The following is a 19814-nucleotide window of genomic DNA, read 5'->3' as shown; positions in this document are numbered from 1 at the left end:
TTTACTAAAAATGATGCTGTTTAAGCCTATGGCTCTTAGATAACTTTAGACTGATCTTAAGTATCTCAGTTTCGGTTGTTGGTCAAACTCCAACTTGCTCAAAGGGATCCCGGAGGGCTGTTTCTGCTCCAAGGAACAGGATCTGTGCATGGGGAGGGCTGCTCAAAAGCTGGACCTCCATGGCCGACGATTCTCCCACTTGGCTGACGGGGAGCCCCAGCCCAGCTCTACTCCCCCAGTTCTGCCAGTGGAGGGAGCAAGGACCAGCAGTCAAGCCACGGTCCAGGACGTGCCATGGATTCCAACCCATGTAGAGTATGGGTTACCAAGTGTCAGAACAGCCAACCTGGGATGGTGTGGCCCTGACCAGTAGCATTTCCATCGTGGGATGTCAAGCCATCAACCAACATGAAATCAATGGGCAGAGATGCTAACAATCAGCTCCCGCCAGACCATGTGAGGTGCTTTAGCATACCACTTACTTCCAACTTCAAGGAAAAGAAAAGCATGCCCAGGCTGTGAAAGTCTCCTCTGGCTGCAAGGGATAGGACAACTGGTGGAAAAGCGTATGAGTAGTTAGGAAGTATAGCGCTCCTTCCTTCTCTGTTCATAACACCCAACACTGACTGTTCATTCATTCGTTTTCTCTCCCCCCCTTCCTTCCTCTTCCTTTTCCCCTTCCTTCCTTCCATACTTCCATCCTTCCTTCTTTCCTTCCTAGAACGCAGCATACAAGGTGCTCGATATAGGTGTAACATGGGCAGGCTGAGAAAGATGGAATGGGGCTGCTGGAAATTACCCCAGCTGCTCCAAAGGCCACATGCAGCCCCCAGGCCCCTCTTCATTCAGATGCTTCACATGCTGCCATGAAGCGACCCCACTGCGTCAACAGGGCCTCGGAGGTTCCTTTGTACATCAGCGCAGGCCACCATTGTGGGAGTCCGTTCTCAGGGCTGCCTGGGAAGCCACGCACGGAGAAAGATGATTGCGTGTGGATGATCATCTTGCCAGGCCTCATAAGCAGACCACGTGAGGCTTCTCGGTGGACCTCCGTTTACAATCCAATTGCGCATCTTGTAGCGTCTTCTCAAAGCCTTGCCTAGGCCATCACCGTTTTCTCTTTTTTTCTTCTAATGATTCATATTTTATAGTATTGGTGAAGAGAGACAGAAGGGTAGGAAACAATGAGACAGCTAAGGAGTTACGAATTTGAGGGGCGGCTAGCTCAGGGGAGACTGTCATGGAGGCTTGTTCTGAATGGCCAGCAGTTGTGAGCATGGTAAGGCATGTCTGACACCCTCACACACACGGCGTCCATCTGTAAACTGAAGATCCAGCGCAGCCCAGACAACCTCATGGAGGGACTTTGCAGGCCCCTGAAGCGCATGTTTGGACAGTACAAGTCAATGGTACTTGACCACAGTTCTTGGACAGATCATTTCCCAGGGGCCCTGTCCCCCACTTTTCCTTGGGCCACGTTCCTGCTATACCCCCCTATATAACCCTATGAGACCCTACATGCTCTCAGCCTCTCTTAGAGTTTGCCACCCCGGCCCACCCAATGGACCATTGAGGTTAGGACTCTGGACTTTGAAATGGCTTAATCATAGGTCAATACTGCACTGGGATTAGCCCCGTCAGGCCTTAACCAGGAATGTAACTGGCCTCTTAGGCCTAGAGGTGAGAAGTCACTCGGTGGAAGAAGAGAACAAAGAATTTCTTAGGTATGGGACTAACCATCAAAAAAGTTGATACTGAGAAAATTTACATCTGCTATGTCCAATACCCTCTGTATCCTTCTCCAACATTTAGCACCCTGACCCCAGGGTGCAAAAGTACCAAGTGCCTACAACCTTAGCAGACCTATGCCCAGCCCCCACACCTCCCCAAGTCCTAACACTAACGAGACAGTCCCTTGCCCTCCTACAGGAAAACAGAAAACTGGACTCCAACCCCTACTTATGCTAATTTTGCAGAAGTACACCAGACTCCTGCCCTGGAGGTGAGCTCTCGAACCTGTTGGAAGAATGGTAACCTCAACGTTCAGCATAATATGGCTCGAATTAAGAACCCACAGAGGTGCTTCTGTGCAAGTCGACAGGGTTAAGAAGAGACCTGGGATATGGTCGTGCAAAAGGGACTTTTCCCCCCCAAACTGAGAAACTAAAGTTTTGAAATTTTGATGCAAAAAGCACACTTACATGCTTAATGAACATCAGATTAAGAAAATTCTTCATTAAGATGGTTTTATTTTGCATCTTAGGGTCCTAACTCACAAACACAATATTCTTAGGAAAGCATCTCTTTGATTCACCTGTTTTCTAGAGCAGCCCAGTTTTACCCAAATGATTGTTTCCTATTTATAAAGTCAAATAGTCAATGACAGGGAATTTTAAAAGTCTCTCATTGCACACAACTTCAAGCATTGCATAATAAAAGAACTTGGATATTCTTCAGAAATCAAACCTCCTACCTTTCATTTATATTTACATACATCTACAAGTCAAACATGGGTTACTCAGCCGATGAGGTAGAATGCACAAGGACATTTCATACATGGCTAAGGACATGTTAGTATCAGAACCCATATGTCCAAACGGCACTGGGCAGCAGAGAGTGTGGAATGAATGGGCATTCTGGCAATTAAAAATTAACATCACTAAGAAACTTCCTTTAACAACAACAAAACCATTGTGTGTATTAAGACATCAGTGGTTTATACCTTAACCAATAAGATTAATCCTTGGCATTCTGACTGGCAGCTTTTAAGAAATGGAAGTTTAAGACAGAAGAGAGGGTTATTTGAGAATCTAAAATACTATGGTGACATTGCTTCATTAGTTCCAGAAATATATATTGAGCCCCTATTATGTGATCATGGGTTGAGAATATAGCCTCTCCCTTGGGAGAATTTACAGGTGAGGGAGACAGTAAGCTCCTGAGAGTTTTGCTCCCTGGAGGGGGTTACAGAATTCAGAAAGGGGAGCCCCAACCTAGGACTTGCTCAGGGACTCCAGACTCAATCTACTCCTATTTTGCTCTGTTTCTCACTAAAACCCATGTTTGTTCTTATACTCAAAATTTAGTCACCCCGTGGGTATAATAATTAATCTTATATATGCCATATGTTATATATATATTGATAAATAATACAAATATAGCACATATAACATAAATGTAATATATATAATCTTATATAAAATAATATAATAAGCTATGAATTAGCTTGCATTAATAGTCCTGAGCTTATTCTCTTCCTTCTGTTCTCAAATCATACCATGTTTTATGGATATTGACAGGCATCTTCTAGGATGTGAAAGTGTTTACCTTATCAATAATCTCTGTTCTACCAAAAGGGCTCAGGATTGGACTTTTTTTCTACTGGCCATGGATAATTCCTATAAACCTTTAAATTACAATAAATGGACTAACATCCTAAATTGTAGCTTTGTCTCCTAAAGTGGAATGCCTAAACATTTCAGATTTCAGTTCAATGACATTTCCTCTAATTATAAATAGTTCTGTATAGCATCAGCACCAGTGCTTGAGTGTATCTCTACAATTATTGTCCAAAATCAAGGCATATCATCTTGCATGAGTAATGCATGCTGCTATTTTAAGCAAAAGCTTCATGGAAGAACTTCAGCTATGCGTGGTATGAATGCTCATAATTATGTTTTAACATTACTAACTTTGAACGATTACTTTCATCCAAACAAATATGTAACTACAAAACAGAATTTGTTATGAAATTCATCTAAGGTCTTTCTGAAACTTTTCAAGTTAGTAGGAGCCAAAGGATAGGTGTCTTCAAAGGGGTCATATCAAAACTTTGGAAGTTATATCCTCCTCTGTTTGGGAGAAATTATGTTGCTAGAACAACATCATCCCATTATATTTTATCCCAATCTAGCTACTTTCCAGCTGGCAACCTTGGGTAAATTACTTACTTCTTCATGCTTGAATTTTCTCATCTATAACATGAGGATGATGATATCATGTGGGTTAAATGAGTTAACACATACAGAAAGCATGTAGAGAGTATCTAGCATTTTGTAAACATTATCTAAACTTCCTCACACTTCGCTGATTGCAAAATTAAACATCCAGGCCAAATTATATTAATGGTATTTGAAAAACAGACTCTCTCTTAGAAAAATAAGTATATAATATAAATATATAATTATCATGCCCTGAGCACAACCTAGATGGGAAATGTTATACTGTTAAGAGCTTGTTAATAACATCTAGAAATTCTGAAACTTAAATAAGCATGGATTTTTTTTTTTCTGGGGCAACATGGGAAAAAACATCTTGAAAATTTTACAAATGTGTATACCTTTACCCATGGCCATTCACTATGGGAAAATCATTCTAAGGATCATGTGCATAAAATAAATTAGAAATAATTGAGGATATATGCAAAAAATATATAGTCATGGTATTTGTCACATCACTGTATCCCTTATAGAGCAAAAAAAGAAAGAAAGGAAATCACATTCAACAACAGCCAATTGGTTACATAACTTATGGTGTATAAATAAAATTAATTATTAAAAAGTGATATTTTAGAATATTTATTAAATTTATATAAATTTATTAAATGAGAATGTAAGCTAAATATTGAGAGTCATAAATCAACATATATTATGATTCCACTTTGTTAAAATTACCTCTTTGTGTATGTATACATATATGTCTGAATATATACAGAGAAAAAGTCTAGGAGCAAATCCCACAACGTGAATAGTTTTTATCTCTGCATGGTTGACTTGTCTGAATTTTTAAATTTTTCTACTGTGCTATTACTAACATTGAACATAAATTGCTTATTAAAACTTTGTGGGTTTTCCTACTCCAACCCAAAGAAAAGAAAAACCTGTGGGTAGCAAGTTTTTAGTGAGTCTAGCCCCTCTAATGTCTCAGGCTTGGAGATTCTTACTGCCCTATGTCCTGGTCAACAGACCTAGCCTACAGCCAGTCTTCATGGTGCAACTTCGCTTTGCTAGCCAGCACGTAAGTAACCAGCTAGTAAGTGGCAGCCTCAGCAAACATGATTTTGATGAGCTAATCATTCCCAGCCATAAGTCAAACCATTAGAGTGGGAATCAAGAGTTCAGCCTGGATTGTCAATTTGCTGATTAGACATTAGGGCCAGGTTCTGCTGGCAAAGTGTAAGTCCTTATTGCTAAGTGCAGCTCAGATACTCCTTGCCTTACTTATTTGGATAATTCTCTCCTTTTATCTAAAAGCATTCTTACACACCTGGAAGACATGGCCAGGTTCAAACATCTGGAAAGAAGCCAGGAAATTTAAGTGATGAAGGAAATGGAAAATAATTTCTTTGGATATAAAGTTAGGAACATTAGCATGCTTCAAGATCGACTATGACCGAGCAGAAGTGCCCTTTCTTCCTTTCTGTTGTAGGCTCGAGTGGCTGGTATCGAGATGGGCAAGTTCATGAAATGCTACTCTGGACACAAAGCAGTCATCATGAAGAACATTGATGATGGCACCTCAGACCATCCCTACAGCCGTGCTCTGGTGGCTGGAATCGACCGCTATTCCCGCAAAGTGACAGCTGCCATGGGCAAGAAGAAAATCGCCAAGAGGTCAAAGATCAAGTCTTTTGTGAAAGTTTATAATTACAATCACCTCATGCCCACAAGGTACTCTGTGGATATCCCCTTGGACAAGACTGTTGTCAACAAGGATGTCTTCAGAGACCCTGCTCTTAAACGAAAGGCCCGACGAGAGGCCAAGCTCAAGTTCAAGGAGAGGTACAAGACCGGCAAGAACAAGTGGTTCTTCCAGAAGCTGCGGTTTTAGAGTTGTTTGGTTTCAGTCATTAAAAATACCAAAAAAAAAAAAAAACAAACAAAAAAAGATTGACTATGACCTTGGCAGGTTTCTGAAGCTTTATGGATTGTTACTACTACAGTCGGAATCGAGTTTAAAATAAGGTGAAGCAAAACAATCACCTTAAAAAATCTTGTGAACCCTAGCTCAGAATCATTAATAGATAATGGTTCGATGGTTTTGTCAGAAAGATATTTCCATTTACCTGTGTATATCTTAAAGGCAATTTTATTATATCCAGGAATCAATTTTTTTAAGTGCCACAATAGAAATTAATGTGCAAGTGGGAATTGTTTAACAGAAATTTGCCTTCAAGCAACGTAAGCTCTGCTCCATCTATACCATTAAATGTGTAATTACCTGAAAACCAAGACTTTTTTTTTTCCTACTGAAAATAATCACTCCCCCCTCCCAGTTTCTTTCTTGCATGTTAAGTTTTTCATACCTGGTGACTAGTTTCTGTATCTGGATTTCCTATATTTCTCCTGTTCCTATTTTCATATGTAGACATTCTTTTCCATGGTTTCTTTAACAGCCAAGAAACAATTTTTCTCATGGAATCCTGTTAAAGGCAGTGACAATAATTATGGGACCCTTTTCATTTAACTAGTGTTCTTCTCCTGGAGCGCTTACCGCTCGTGATTTTAAGGGGAAAAATAATGTGTCCTTGAAGAATGAGAAAGAAGTTATTCGAAGAGAAAGAATCCTCTGCAAATAAGAACATTTGACTAGTTTCTAAATAAACAAGAAAATCTGTGTTACTTACTGAAGGTTCTTTCTTGGGTTATCACTTTATGCTTTAAGTCCACAATAAAGAGAAAAGTTACTCCTCCAAACATGACTGAGCAGTTTGTAAATCTCTAGTGATATCCGAAAATCATTTCTGCGGATGTGGGTGCTCTCTCTGTAGGGAGCGTTTTCTAATCATGTGTATCAGGGAGAACGAGCCCAGGAAAAGATAAGCTTCGGTGCATATTACTTCTTTCATATGTATGTTATTAACTTTGAGACTGAAGTGATTTGAAGGACATTAATTCACCTTAAAGAAACTTTCTTGGGCTTCTCTTTTGCTTTATTTTCAAAGTCAGGTTACAAGCTAATTTAAATTTCAAGTATTCGATTACATTCCTCTTGAATTGACTGCTCATGATCTTTGCCAAATCAGTGCTCCCATTCAGGGAGAAGCTATTTTAATTCTACTGCAGGCAGGTCTTCTAATGAAGAGGAGAGTTTAAATTCTTCCTACATGGAATAGCACATGATGAATGTTTTTTATCATAAAGTCTGAGTCAAGCCTACACAAGTGGTTTGCGTACTAAATTATATAGAAGGCTTTTAAATTAACATCACAGAAATGTTCTGTAATAGGAATAAATGGCATAAAGTACCTAACAGATTAGTGGAAAAGCACTATAGGAGCCCAGAGGGCAGCAACAGAAACTGCCCACCCCATACCTTGATGGTATTTGGCATATGTTATAGGCTAAAGAAGCATTTGCAGTTTTAATCATCGTCCTCCAAAAGGTAGGCATAATTTTTGCATTTGTTTTTCGTTTTTTTTTTTTTTTTTAGATTTTTATTTTATTTTTATTTGACAGAGAGAGAGCGAGAGCAGGAACACAAGCAGGGGGAGTGGGAGAGGGAGAAGCAGGCTTCCCGCGGAGCAGGGAGCCTGATGCGGGGCTCGATCCCAGGACCCTGGGATCATGACCTGAGCGGAAGGCAGACGCTTAACGACTGAGCCACCCAGGCGCCCCTGCATTTGTTTTTAATGTTAAGAACATATCCAATTTGAATATGTGATATGAGTCAATAACTGGCTTTAAAAAGATAGTACCTGGTGTTTCGTTATCTTGAGGGTGAGTTGCAGGTGCAGGAGCTGGTTCTTAGTTAATTTCATTTTGCCTACAATGAGCACAGCTTATCCACACAAAAGAGTGTATCCTGGGTTTTTGGATGAAGTAATTAGAAATTCCTAAAGGTCTTGATTCTCCATCAGTAGTGATGGATGGTCCAGTAGATGAAAATCAATACTCCAACTTTTTTAGATGCTCCAGGTGAGAGAATCAAGGCTCTGTATAGAAGGGCCAGAGCCTCCTGCCTCAAACCCCAACCTAGGATAGGACAAGGGAGGAAGCACAGAGAAGGAAGATCTTTTTTTGATTTGTAATTACTACTTTTCTTAATTTCCTCATTTTCGGCAAAGGAACTCATGCAGAATTTCTTCTATTATTGTTTCCTTTGGAAAAACAACTTAATCTCCGTCCTTCCAAAAGATGCCCAAAGATATGTACCTTTTGGAAAGGATGTATTTTACAGGGAAAAAATAATCCATTGACAACCAAGAAGGAGCAATACTAAAGCACTGTCATTTCAAACACTGGTTGGACTCAGTTGTGTGAAATTAATTGGAATTTCAATTAGCCTATCTTCCTTTTTGCTATACTAGTTTTGTGCTGTTCTGTAGTCTGTGTTCACTCAGGCCTTCATACATACTTCTTTTCAGCATTATTCTCTGACCTAAATTGCAGTGAAATGGAATGTATTACACCAAATTTTTCATATCTGAATAAACCAAAGTCATCCAACTGCAAAACACATTCCACCTGCAAAATTCCATGTCAAGTATTAGTGATGTTTCACATTTTGTGGAAGTGTGTCCCACTGTGAGGAACCTGCATGCTGGGTCATCTGTGCTTCCACTGATAAGAAAGGGTCCTCCTCCTGGAGAAAGACCATAAGCTGTTGCATAAAGACAATGAAATTCCAATACGGTGGCATTAATAAGAATAAACTGCTAGATTAACGAACCAGAAGAGTCTAGAAATATATCCACAAATACACAACTGATTTTGGACAAAGGAACGCAGACAATTCAATGGAGAATGAAAAGTATTTTCAATAAATGATGATGGAACAGTGGGATAGTCATTTAGAAAAATAGTAAAAGTTGACCCCTACACCTCACACCAAAATGATCAACTCGAGATAGATCACAGACCTACAAGTTAAAATCTAAAAGTGTAAAGCTTCTAGAAAAAACAGATGAGAATTATTTCTGCAACCTTGAAGTAAGTTAAAATTTCCCAGAGTCACCAAAAACACTGTTAAAGAAACAACTGACAAACTGTTCTTTAAGAAATTAAAAACCTCTGCCTGTCAAGTGATGCTGTCAAAAAAAGGACAAACACTAAATGGGAGAAAATAGATCTAATATATATATCTGAAAAAAACCTTTTAGACAGAAAAAATAAAGGGCTACACATCAATAACAAAAAGACCAACAATCCAACTTTTAAAAAGGGAAAAGGACTTCGATAGACACTTTGTAAAAGAAGATACACAAGAGATGTGTTAATAAGCACATGAGGAGGTACTCAGCATTAGTCGTGAGGGAGATACAAATTTAAACCCAGTAAGACACTAGTTCATAGCCACTCAAATCACTAAAAATAAAAAGACAATACCAAATGTCGGCAAAGATGTGGAGTAACTGGAACTTTTACACATGCTAATGGGAAAGTCTGAAGTCAATCAAACATTTGGCCTCTGACCCAGCAATTCCACTCAGGGGTATTATCCAAGATACAGGAAAACATACGTACACAAAAAGACTTGTTCAGTGATGCTTGCAGCAATTTTATTCCAAATGCCCAACTGGAAACAAGCCAAATATCCATTAAAAGAAGGCCAGAGAAAAAGCAACCGTACTATATACCCACCATGGGATACTACTCAGCAATAAAAGGAACCAGCCATTGAGACAACAACACGGATGAATCTGGAAGACATCATATCGAATGAAAGGAACCAGCACAAAGGGTATTTACTGTGATTCATTTATATACATTTAAAAACAGATAAAACTAATTTATGGGGATAGAAATCAGAACAATGATCGCTTCTGCAGTGGAAAAGGGGAAATTGACTGCCAAGTGGCAAGAGAGAATTTGCTGGGGTGATGGAAATGGTCTACATTTTTATTAGGGTGGTTCTATGAGAGTATATGTTTGTTAGACCTTCTTATCAAACTGTACATTTAAGATCTATAAATCTTACCTCAAAAAAACTCATACTGTATAAAAGAAACGCTATTAGTCTCACTACAAAGTTTTAAAAGTCTTATTACTGATTTGACATCTTAATTAAAAACTATTTTTATTTTAAATTCTTCTGAACTTTCCAACCTCTTATTTATATGTAGTACGCCATGCGTATATAAAGAAGAAATGATGACTCAGTCTCACATGAATTCATGTAAGTTATAGTTTACTCATTTGAATGTCATGTTGCACCTTTATGTTTAGATTACTCTATCAGGACCTGAGAATTTTTTTTCTATTTATAGGTCCTGGGAAAGCTTATTTTCAACAGTTAACCGCTGTTAGCACCCATTTAAAACACCTCTCTTGTAAGTTACTGTTGCCTCTTCTGCTTTTACCTGACCATTTTTTCTTTTATTTGCCTCATGTTTGTAATGAAGCAGTTTTCTGGAAGAAATTAAAACGTATTTTATAGGAACATACTATATCCATTTGCCTTTTTTTCTGACTTGTAGGTCACAGAAACAAACTCACAGTTAAGCATCTCGAGGTCCTAGGAGGCTTTAAGACAGTCTTGGGCTTGAATATCTATCTATTCCTTACGAGTTCCGTGGATTTAGGTAAAATTACTGAATTTCTTTATGCCTCAGTTTCTTCTTAAATAAAAACAACTGTATGAATAACTATTGCACAACTGTGAGAGGGGTGAGGAGAGAGGGAAAGGTGGGGGCTGGCTCCCTGAAGCTAATAAGGGGGTGTACCATCTGTAGAAAATTAAAAAAAAAAAAAAACAGCCAAGCCACATGCAGGCAATTCCAAGACTTATCAGTGGTAAACTGCCTGTCCCCAGTGACAATGCAAATGAAGTCAAAGCACTACCGTCTGCCCACCTGTGAGGATGAAGGGAACGAGCAGGAGAAGATGGGGATGAGTCTTCCATTCAGTTCTGGCCCAGGAACAGCTAACCTTCACTGAATACTTTCTCTGTGCCTGGCCCAGTGAGGAAACACGTTCATCACTTCACCCTTGCCACAGTTCTATGAAGCAGATACTAACTACCGTCACCACTTCATAGTTCAGGAACTGAGAGGTCTGTAACCTCGAGGCTGCCATCGGGGACCGGTCGAAGGAGGGGCGCACGGGCAGTGGACCCTGCCACGCGCCTTTGCCGCCAGAAAACCACACTACTGCTTCTGAGCCTCTGAGCCTTCCCAGGGGCTTCTAAAGGTGACTGGGAAAGGAGTGGGACGGGTCCGCCAAGGGCGTCTCTCGATTGAAAACCCCCGTCGTCTTGGAGAATTTGGATCCTCAAGCTTGATTCACAATGGCCTAAGTAGTCATAACAATTAGGAGGGCAGAGCCTCCAATTAGATTCCTTAGGAACATAAACTAGTTTCATTTCCCAATATCCAGGAAATGGAGAAGAGCAGCCTTGCCAAAAACACTGCGTGTAGCTGTCTCAGTGTGCTCTGTGTGTGTGTGTGTGTGTGTCCAGCAAGCCCAGCATGACCTCACCCATGCCAGCATCATGCACGCGAGGGGCCCTGACCCGATTTCCCTCCTGGGGGCTGAGGACCCATAAGCCGGCCCAGTGCCCTCAGTAATGAGAGCAACCATCTACTGCAGGGGCCAGCACAGGAGAGCAGAGCCCTTCAGGCAGCCCGTAACCAGCCGAGCGTGACTGCCCCTCAGCTACAGTGTGGATGTGGCTATCAATCAAGCAGTAATTAGATTTTGCCACATTTAACACAATCCCTCTGCTGCCCTCATTTACCAGGCCTGGATGGGTAAGAAAGGCAGAGCGTTCCCACTGAAAACAGACTTCTTCACTTTGAGCCCTGTGCCCTGCCTTAGCCCTCAAAGCCCAAGACAGCCACGGAGAGAACGTTCTCTCTCAGGGTCCGACGTGTCTGACAATACCCTGCAATTACAATGGTGATGGGGATGGAAAGGGCATGGGGAGAGATGGGGGGGGGGGGGGTCTGTCCTTATCATACTGGAACACACATTCACAACCAAAAGCCTATGGAAAATAGAACAGCAGTTCAAAGAAACTAGGCATTAGAAAGAAAATGTAATTAACCTACCAGAAAAGCATCAAAATCTTCACAGACGCGCACACACACAGAAACCTATGCAAACTAAGCTCTCATCTGATTTCAGTCAAAGCAAATTCAGCCTTCACTTTGGGCTATAAACATGTCAAACTGGTGGCTTATAAGGGAGACCTCGGGCGACATGTGAATTATGCCTTCACAAAGATTTTAATTCTAAATGTTATCGAGCCCTGTGAAAATGCAACCTAATACATAGGTTACATAGAACGGCCAATGTCCTCTTTTAGTATGACCCGAAATGTTTTTTATTTTACATTTCCGCACATTATGCTTAAGTTAAATACATTTCGATAACCTGTGGAAATGGAAGTGGTAGTAGAAAACCAAACAACATTGAATTTTTATTTATTCTCAACCATTGGCTCTTTTCCCAATGGACTCTTCCTGACAACTTTAGTTTTTTATTTTTTTTAAAGATTTTATTTATTTATTTGACAGAGAGAGACACAGCGAGAGAGGAAACACAAGCAGGGGGAGTGGGAGAGGGAGAAGCAGGCTTCCCGCCGAGCAGGGAGCCCGATGAGGGGCTCGATCCCAGGAGTCTGGGACCATGACCCGAGCGGAGGCAGAGGCTTAACCGACTGAGCCACCCAGGCGCCCCTCTTCCTGACAACTTTAAAAAGCTGGAGATAACAAGGATTCCAAAATTATGTAAGGGCTGAAAATTTTTAGTTTAAAAAACGTTAGATATTTTAGACCACCGTCGGCAAACTTTTTTGTAAAGCGTCAGATAGTATTTTAGGCTCTACAAGTCACACAGTCTTTGTCATGACTTCTCAACTCCCCGCCTATAGCATGCAACAACTGCAGTCAACACGTAAACGGATGATCGTGGCTGTGTTCCAGTAAAACTTTATTTACAAAACCTGACAGTGGGCTGGATGTGGTCCATGGGCCATCATTTGTCAACCTCTGACCTAGACTGGACTAAAAGCAGCGTGGAATCTGGTCTTTTATATTGGAAACTGCTGCTTCAGAGCAAAACAGATCTATAAATAAGCAATCCCTTGTACCAAGTGTATAATGTTAGATGTGGCAAGTGTTTCTCGAGTTTCTGGAAGTTGCTAATTTTTATCAAGAAGCAGAAGACTTGAGGGTGTTTATCCTTTCTTGCACACAACACATTAGCAGGTGTTAATGCTGATCACAGCTGGAAACAGAGCATGTCCTATATGTGACTCAAGATGGCTAGAGAAAGTGTTCTGACAAGGGAAGGCTTCATTTGACCAGGATTGGATCTCCACAGGCCCAAAGCACCTTAAAAAATAAATAAGTAACTAAAAGTCACCACTGTTACTTAAGAGCACAATTGATTCACTCAACTTGAAAAGGGCACTGAAAATGCCGTGCTTTGAAAGCACACAAAACACTAAGGGAGTAGGGAAAAGCATCATGATGTATTCTTCTCAAATGACACAAAAGAATTTGTGTCCACAGGTTTAAAGAAAATTAATTAAGATGTAATCTTTAGATCAGGAATGGTTAACTATTTAAATACCAAAAGGGAATATAACCGGAAATGAAAAATAAAATAAAAAAAAGATGCCGCACAGGGGTGGGAGAAGGGGGTTGCCAATGAAGTCGGAGGTGAACAAAGATCCTGAGCTGTGAAGTCAGGTCTGAGCAAGTGCTCAGGGCGGGTAGAAAGGACAGGAACGCTGGACTTCTAACCCCATAAATCAGGATGTGTACATTCAAACATGGCTGCTCTCTGACCCCACTGCTCACTGTCCCAGGTGACAGAGGCCAGCACGGTGTCCTCATTCCAGAAGGTCAACCAGTTGAAACCCAAACTCGCAAAGTTTGCCGCTCGAGCCCTTTCTGAAGCAAGAGAGGGCATGAAAAACTATCTCAGTTCCCAAAGATTTTATATCACCACCTGTGTGACTGTTTATTAAAAAGGTACTACTTTGACAATGTAGCAATTCGATACTAAATAGCCCATCCGATAATATGATGGAAAATGGAGAAAGGAAGAAAAGAAGAGAAAGTGCTACAGGGTAATTGTTAATTAGGAAGATTTAGGAATAAGTATGTAACTAGCCTGAAAAAGAAATTTACATAAATAAATATGTAACTAGCCTGAAAGAGAAATGTATGAAATTTATAAACTTCATAAAATAAGGGAAGGGAAATAAGGATTATTTATATAAAAGCAGATGTATCCACAGGTAGAGGTCTTTTGCTTGTGAGGTGCGTGGCTCTCCCGACTCCCAGCAACTCCAAAGAGGCTTGAGCTACATACACCAGCCCTGGGGCTCTCGGTAAATGCAGATTACACAGGGGTCCAGAGACTACTCTTTCCCCTCCTCTCAACTGCCCTGCTCTTTGTAGTCTCAATCTTTCCCTATCTGCTAAAGTCCCAGAGGGTACCCTCCTATTTTTTTCTATCAGTTTAGTTGTGTCTAACTGAAGACATATAGCAAATAGGGACGCCTGGGTGACTCAATCTGTTAAGTGTCCAACTCATGGTTTCGATTCAGGTGGTGATCTCAAGGTCATGAGATTGAGCCCCGCATCAGGCTCCACGCTGGGCATGGAGCCTGCTTAAGATTCTCTCTTTCCTCCTCCCTCTGCTCCTTCCTACTCGTGCTCGCTCGCTTTCTCTCTCTCTCTAAAAAAAAAGCAAACTATACCAGCAAGCCATGGGTCTTCTGTAAACCCCATCTTGAAAAGCCACACTGATTGCTTATCCATTCTTTGGTAGTGAAGCTGAGGCCTAGAATAAGATATACGAACGTTCTGCTTGCTCTTATTCAGCTGGGGTTGGAAGGAGGCCTAGGTTTACACATCTATTTGCCCTCAGGAAGAAGAGATCTTCTCCTAGGTAGTGCTAGAATCTTCCCAGCAGGAGGTCGCAACAGGGTTTCATATCCAGCTTCACTTCCCTACTCACCAGGGTCCAACAGATAATACCATATATTGAAAGCAAACAGAAAAATGTTAAGAGTGAGTTGAAGTTCTGGAGAAGAATAGAAAAAACATTTTATCAGAGATAAATCAGTTGAAAATATGTCGCTGGAGCACCAACACTTTGGCCTTCAATCTTTTTCTTGCCTATCTACACTGACTGTCTTAGGGTCCTCATGCCTTAGATCCCACATATGTGCTAACTACTTCTCCGTGTATAGGTTCGGTCCATCTTCCTCTGGAATTCCAGACTGGTACATCCAGCGGTAATTCAGTTCTCCCTTTGCCTATCATCATCAGCTCACACCTAAGGGGCCCAAAGCTGAGCTCCCAAACCCCGCTCCTGCTCCTATCCCCATCCTGCTCTTCTCAATCAACGGCAGCATCTTCCTTCCAGGGGGCTTGGCCAGAAACCCTGGAGTCACCCTTTATGCTCCTCTCTCTATCACACTATGCAACCAAGATGTCATTAAATCCCATACACTCAATTTCAAAATATTTCCTGAACCTGACCTTTCCTCACCACCCCCATACAGCTGGACCTTGGCCCAAGATGCCAAACCCATGCTATGAGTTACTGCAAGTGTCTTACTGGTCTTGTGCAGTCTCAGCACTGTTGCCAGGGAGACCTTGTTAAAATGAAGGTCAGACTCTGTCACCTCTTGGTCCATACCCCTCTAATGACTTTCCATCACCTTCGGGCAACAGCCAAAACCCTAACAGCCTAATGGCCCTTTCCACTCTGGCTCCAAACACTCTCTGACCTCACTTCTGATAGCATGGGGCCCCCCTCCACCCCATCAATGCTGCTCCCTCTGCCGGGGGCCCTTTCCCACAGAAACCTATATGACTGGCTCATACTGTGCCAGGTACAGGCTTGACTCAAGTATCCCCTCCTAGTCAGGCTTTCCGTGGCCCCCTCTCTGTCTCAGTTCTTTGTCGCTGTGTCACAAATTACCACAAACTCTGTGACTTAAAACAGCACCCAGATAACATTTCCCAGTATCTGTAAAGGCCCAGGCGTGGTTTACCTAAGTCTTTGGCTCCAGGTCTCACAAGGCTGCCATCAAGTTGTCCTCTGGGCAGCTTTCCTTTAGGAGCTTGGGGTTCTCCTTTGAGTTCCTGTGGCTGTTGGCAAAATCCAGTCCCTGGGGCTGCAGGACTGAGGTCTCGGGGTTTCTGCTGGCTGTGGGCGGGGGCCATTCTCATCCACTAGTTGAGGCAGCTCCCAGTCCCCTGCCCCGTGGCCTTCTCACAGCTCACCTCCTCACAGCCAACAGGAGAATCTGACCAGCGCAGGAGAATCTCTACCCCAGTCTGCTGAGATGCGGGCTTATATAACGTAATCAAAGCCACAGCAGCGAGAACCCCTTCACCATGCTCTATTGGCCCCACCACTCAATATAAGGGTCACCCTAGAGCCCTGCCTAGCACACCCTCTAAAATGCTACTGCCTCATCCCACAACACACACATCTCTCCCCCCCAATCCTTGAGTGTCCTGAATGCTAATTTTTACCACTTGAAATAACAAATACTTTATATATTTATCTTCTGCATTTCTGCTCCATCTCTCAAGGGCAGAGCTCACTGTCTGGTTTTGTTTCCTACTATAGCCCCAGCTATAGAAGAACAGGCTCAGACAATAAATATTTATGGGATGAATAAATGATTTCCTCTGTAGGTTTGCTTTAAAACTGTCAGCATGTCAGCATCTCCAGTTCCGCCGCTACCCTGCAAATGGCCACGTCCTCTTTGTCCTGTGCTTGCATTGCGACTTTTAGTCACAAAAGATGAAGCTAAATGCTCTCCCCTTCTCATGGTACAAAGCTCTGTAGTTTGAGTTTATTTATAGTTTTATCAGCCAACGATGTGGCAAGAACTCCACACTGAATAGTTGCAAAACCAGCATTTTTATACTTGTGTGAAAACAGCTATGTTCACTGTCTGGTTCCCAGGCTCAGAGATGGCTTTTAGGTTTGTTTGTATCTTAAAAATTCTTCAGTCGAAAAATGAATGGAGGGAATAGCCAAACTCCCTTTGAATACTGACTCTGAGAAAACCAGGAGTATGTGATTTAAACAGAGAAGTATGGTATTCAGAAGCAACACCTATCACTACAGTAGTAAATGTGACAGATCCATTATCCATCTCATTTAAGGGGAATGTTGCTTTTTTTTTTTTTGCAAGGGGTAGGGCAACAGGCAAAGCCAAATGCTATAAATGTGAAACACAACTCTACGTTAAATACACATAGGGTACTGGGAATCCATTCTACCCCCTATGCCTCCAGTTAGCAAAGTGGGATGAAAAGAAAAATGCATAGGCACTTAAAGTAATACTTATAAACCCAACTGCAACAGCAAGTTAATAACAAATTGATCATTTACCTGACATGCAGCCTGAAAAACACTTATCCATGGTCTCCACTGAAATTAACCAAATTCTACTCAGGTTGATCACAGATCATACAAAGCAGTGTGATTTTTTCTCTTTTATCTTGTTTAAGCTTCCTCCACTCTTGTTTATTTTACTAGCAGCATTACTATTAAAGTAACTCAAGGAACGTAATTAATTTCTAGATCTCCCTTGCCACTGATAAATAATCATTCGCTTCTAAATTCCTGGCTGGTTCCTGCTTCTGGCTTCTCTCCTCTAACCATAATACAGTTTCCAGGCTAATCTGCCAAAAACAGTGATCCTGGCAAGTCATTCCTCTGGTCATGAACTGAGGGCGGCTCCCTCTGGTCTGCCTTGTCAAATTCATAGCCTTCCCCATGGCCTCACTTGTCAAGTTCTTCTCCTGGATTAAGCCCTTACTCAACCTGGGTCAGTTTGGTTTCCATGTTAATTGCGAGACCCTGCACACTTGACTCCAGGCCTCATCTGGCCCCCTCTGGCCCCAGAGTGACTGGCTGAAAGAATACAGATCAATGAATGAAAACCACAAACAGTAAACCGTAAGCCCTACTGACTGTAAAGACATCTCTTTATATGAAGGACAGACTACTGCTCTTTCCTATGGAAATATAGTAGGGTTGAGAAAGAGAAAGCCTATAAAACATAGTCTTCAGCCTCTCAGAGTAAAAGTGTGGAGGTACAGGGCGCCTGGGTGGCTCAGTCGGTTAAGCGACTGCCTTCGGTTCAGGTCATGATCCTGGAGTCCCGGGATCGAGTCCCGCATCGGGCTCCCTGCTCGGCAGGGAGTCTGCTTCTCCCTTTCCCACTCCCCGTTTGTGTTCCCTCTCTCGCTGTGTCTTTCTCTGTCAAATAAATAAATAAAATCTTTTAAAAAAAAAAAAAAAGTGTGGAGGTACATTTGGCATTTCCCAAGTATCTTAACTGAACTTTCTGTGGAGGGAGAATTCTAATACAGCCCCCAGGAATTCCCAACCCTGTACATACCCTGCATAATTCCAAGGACAGTAAATATAATGGATTTTACTCCTATGATTAGGGATGCTATATGATGCCTTAACCTTAAGATAAGGAGATTATCTGGATGGGCCTCACCTGATCTCATGAATCCTTTAAAAGCAGAGAGTTTTCTCTGGCTGGTCACAGAAGAGAAACTAAAAAGATCGGAAGTGCAGGGGATCTGATGAGAGATTCTGCTGGAGCACTTGAGAAGGCCCAGGGCAAGGAGATACCAGTGGCTTCTAGAAACTTCTAGGAACTGACTGATGGCAGCGCTTGGCTAATAGAGAATACATGGGGACCTCAATCCTGCCAAAAACCTGAATGAGCTTAGAAACTGATTTTCCTCAAAGTCTCAACCAAGAACACGGTCCAGCCAATACCCTGAGTATGAGACTGTGAGCAGAGAACCCAGCTGAGCCATAACTTGTGAGCAACACCACTGTGAACTAAGAAATGGCTGCTTGTGGAAATTTGGTACACAGCAACAGAAAACTAATATGCTTTCTTCTAAGCCAGCCTCTGTTCACATAAAAATAACATCCTAAAAGTACCTCCTCCCATCAACTCCCAGAATTATCAACTGTCCTCATGGGCATGAATGTGTAACCAACAAGTGAAAAAGAAAGAAAAGTGTAAGAAGCGTTGAAGGAAATCTCTATCCTTCCTATAAAACCACGAAATCTGAGGACAAGCATAAACATCTTTTTTTTTTTAATTTTAATATTTATTTATTTATTTGACAGAGAAAGAGAGAGCACAAGCAGGGGGAAGCGGGAGAGGGAGAAGCAGGCTCTCTGCTGAGCAGGGAGCCCGATGTGGGACTCAATCCCAGGACCCTGGGATCATGACCTGAGCAGAAGGCAGACACTTAACTGACCGAGCCACGCAGGCGCCCCAGGACATACACATCTTTAATGATAGTGACTATTCTAAAGATCACCATGTATAAGCAATAACTCTCAGAAACTTTAAAATAGGAATCAGTCCTTCCGCAATATTTTACTAATGTTAACATCAATAAGAGCAACATCAACATTATACCTTATTTAGGTTTCTATGATATATACTAGGAAAAGTGTTCATCTTTCATTCATCAAAATAGTAACTGATTATTTACTATATCCTTTGTAAGTGCTTATTGACTAATTCCAGGGAATGCTAAGATACACATGCCATCCACATGTAAGAAAAAGTAAATATCAGAGGATGTTTGCCCATTGCTTTTCTTAAGAGTAGGTATTTATTGTTAAAACATAAATATTCAGCATTTCATTTTGCTTTTATAAGCAATCCTGCTGTTATTTCAATTTATAGACATTTGTTTCATTTCTATTCCATGCTAGGCTCCCTGCTAGGCACTAAAAACAGATAAATAAGTCAGTCCCTGCTTTCCAGTAACCCTCGGGCTATTAGGACAGAGAAAAGCAAGTCTATTAAGAGTTAATACAGGGGCGCCTGGGTGGCTC

At 41.6% G+C, this 19814-nt stretch overlaps 1 protein-coding gene and 1 pseudogene across 5 annotated transcripts in view; one reads left to right on the top strand and one right to left on the bottom strand.

Annotated features, from left to right (window-relative positions):
• The window catches only part of FAM110B (family with sequence similarity 110 member B), a 148949-nt gene that overhangs the window by 70442 nt on the left and 58693 nt on the right, over positions 1-19814 (bottom strand). The window lies entirely within an intron of this gene.
• LOC102745511 (large ribosomal subunit protein eL27 pseudogene) lies at positions 5434-5917 on the top strand (annotated as a pseudogene).

The sequence above is a fragment of the Leptonychotes weddellii genome, chromosome 4 (assembly GCF_054177405.1).
Source record: "Leptonychotes weddellii isolate Sample4059 chromosome 4, ASM5417740v2, whole genome shotgun sequence".
Lineage (NCBI taxonomy): Eukaryota > Metazoa > Chordata > Mammalia > Carnivora > Phocidae > Leptonychotes > Leptonychotes weddellii.
This window is presented reverse-complemented; position numbering and strand designations above follow the sequence as displayed.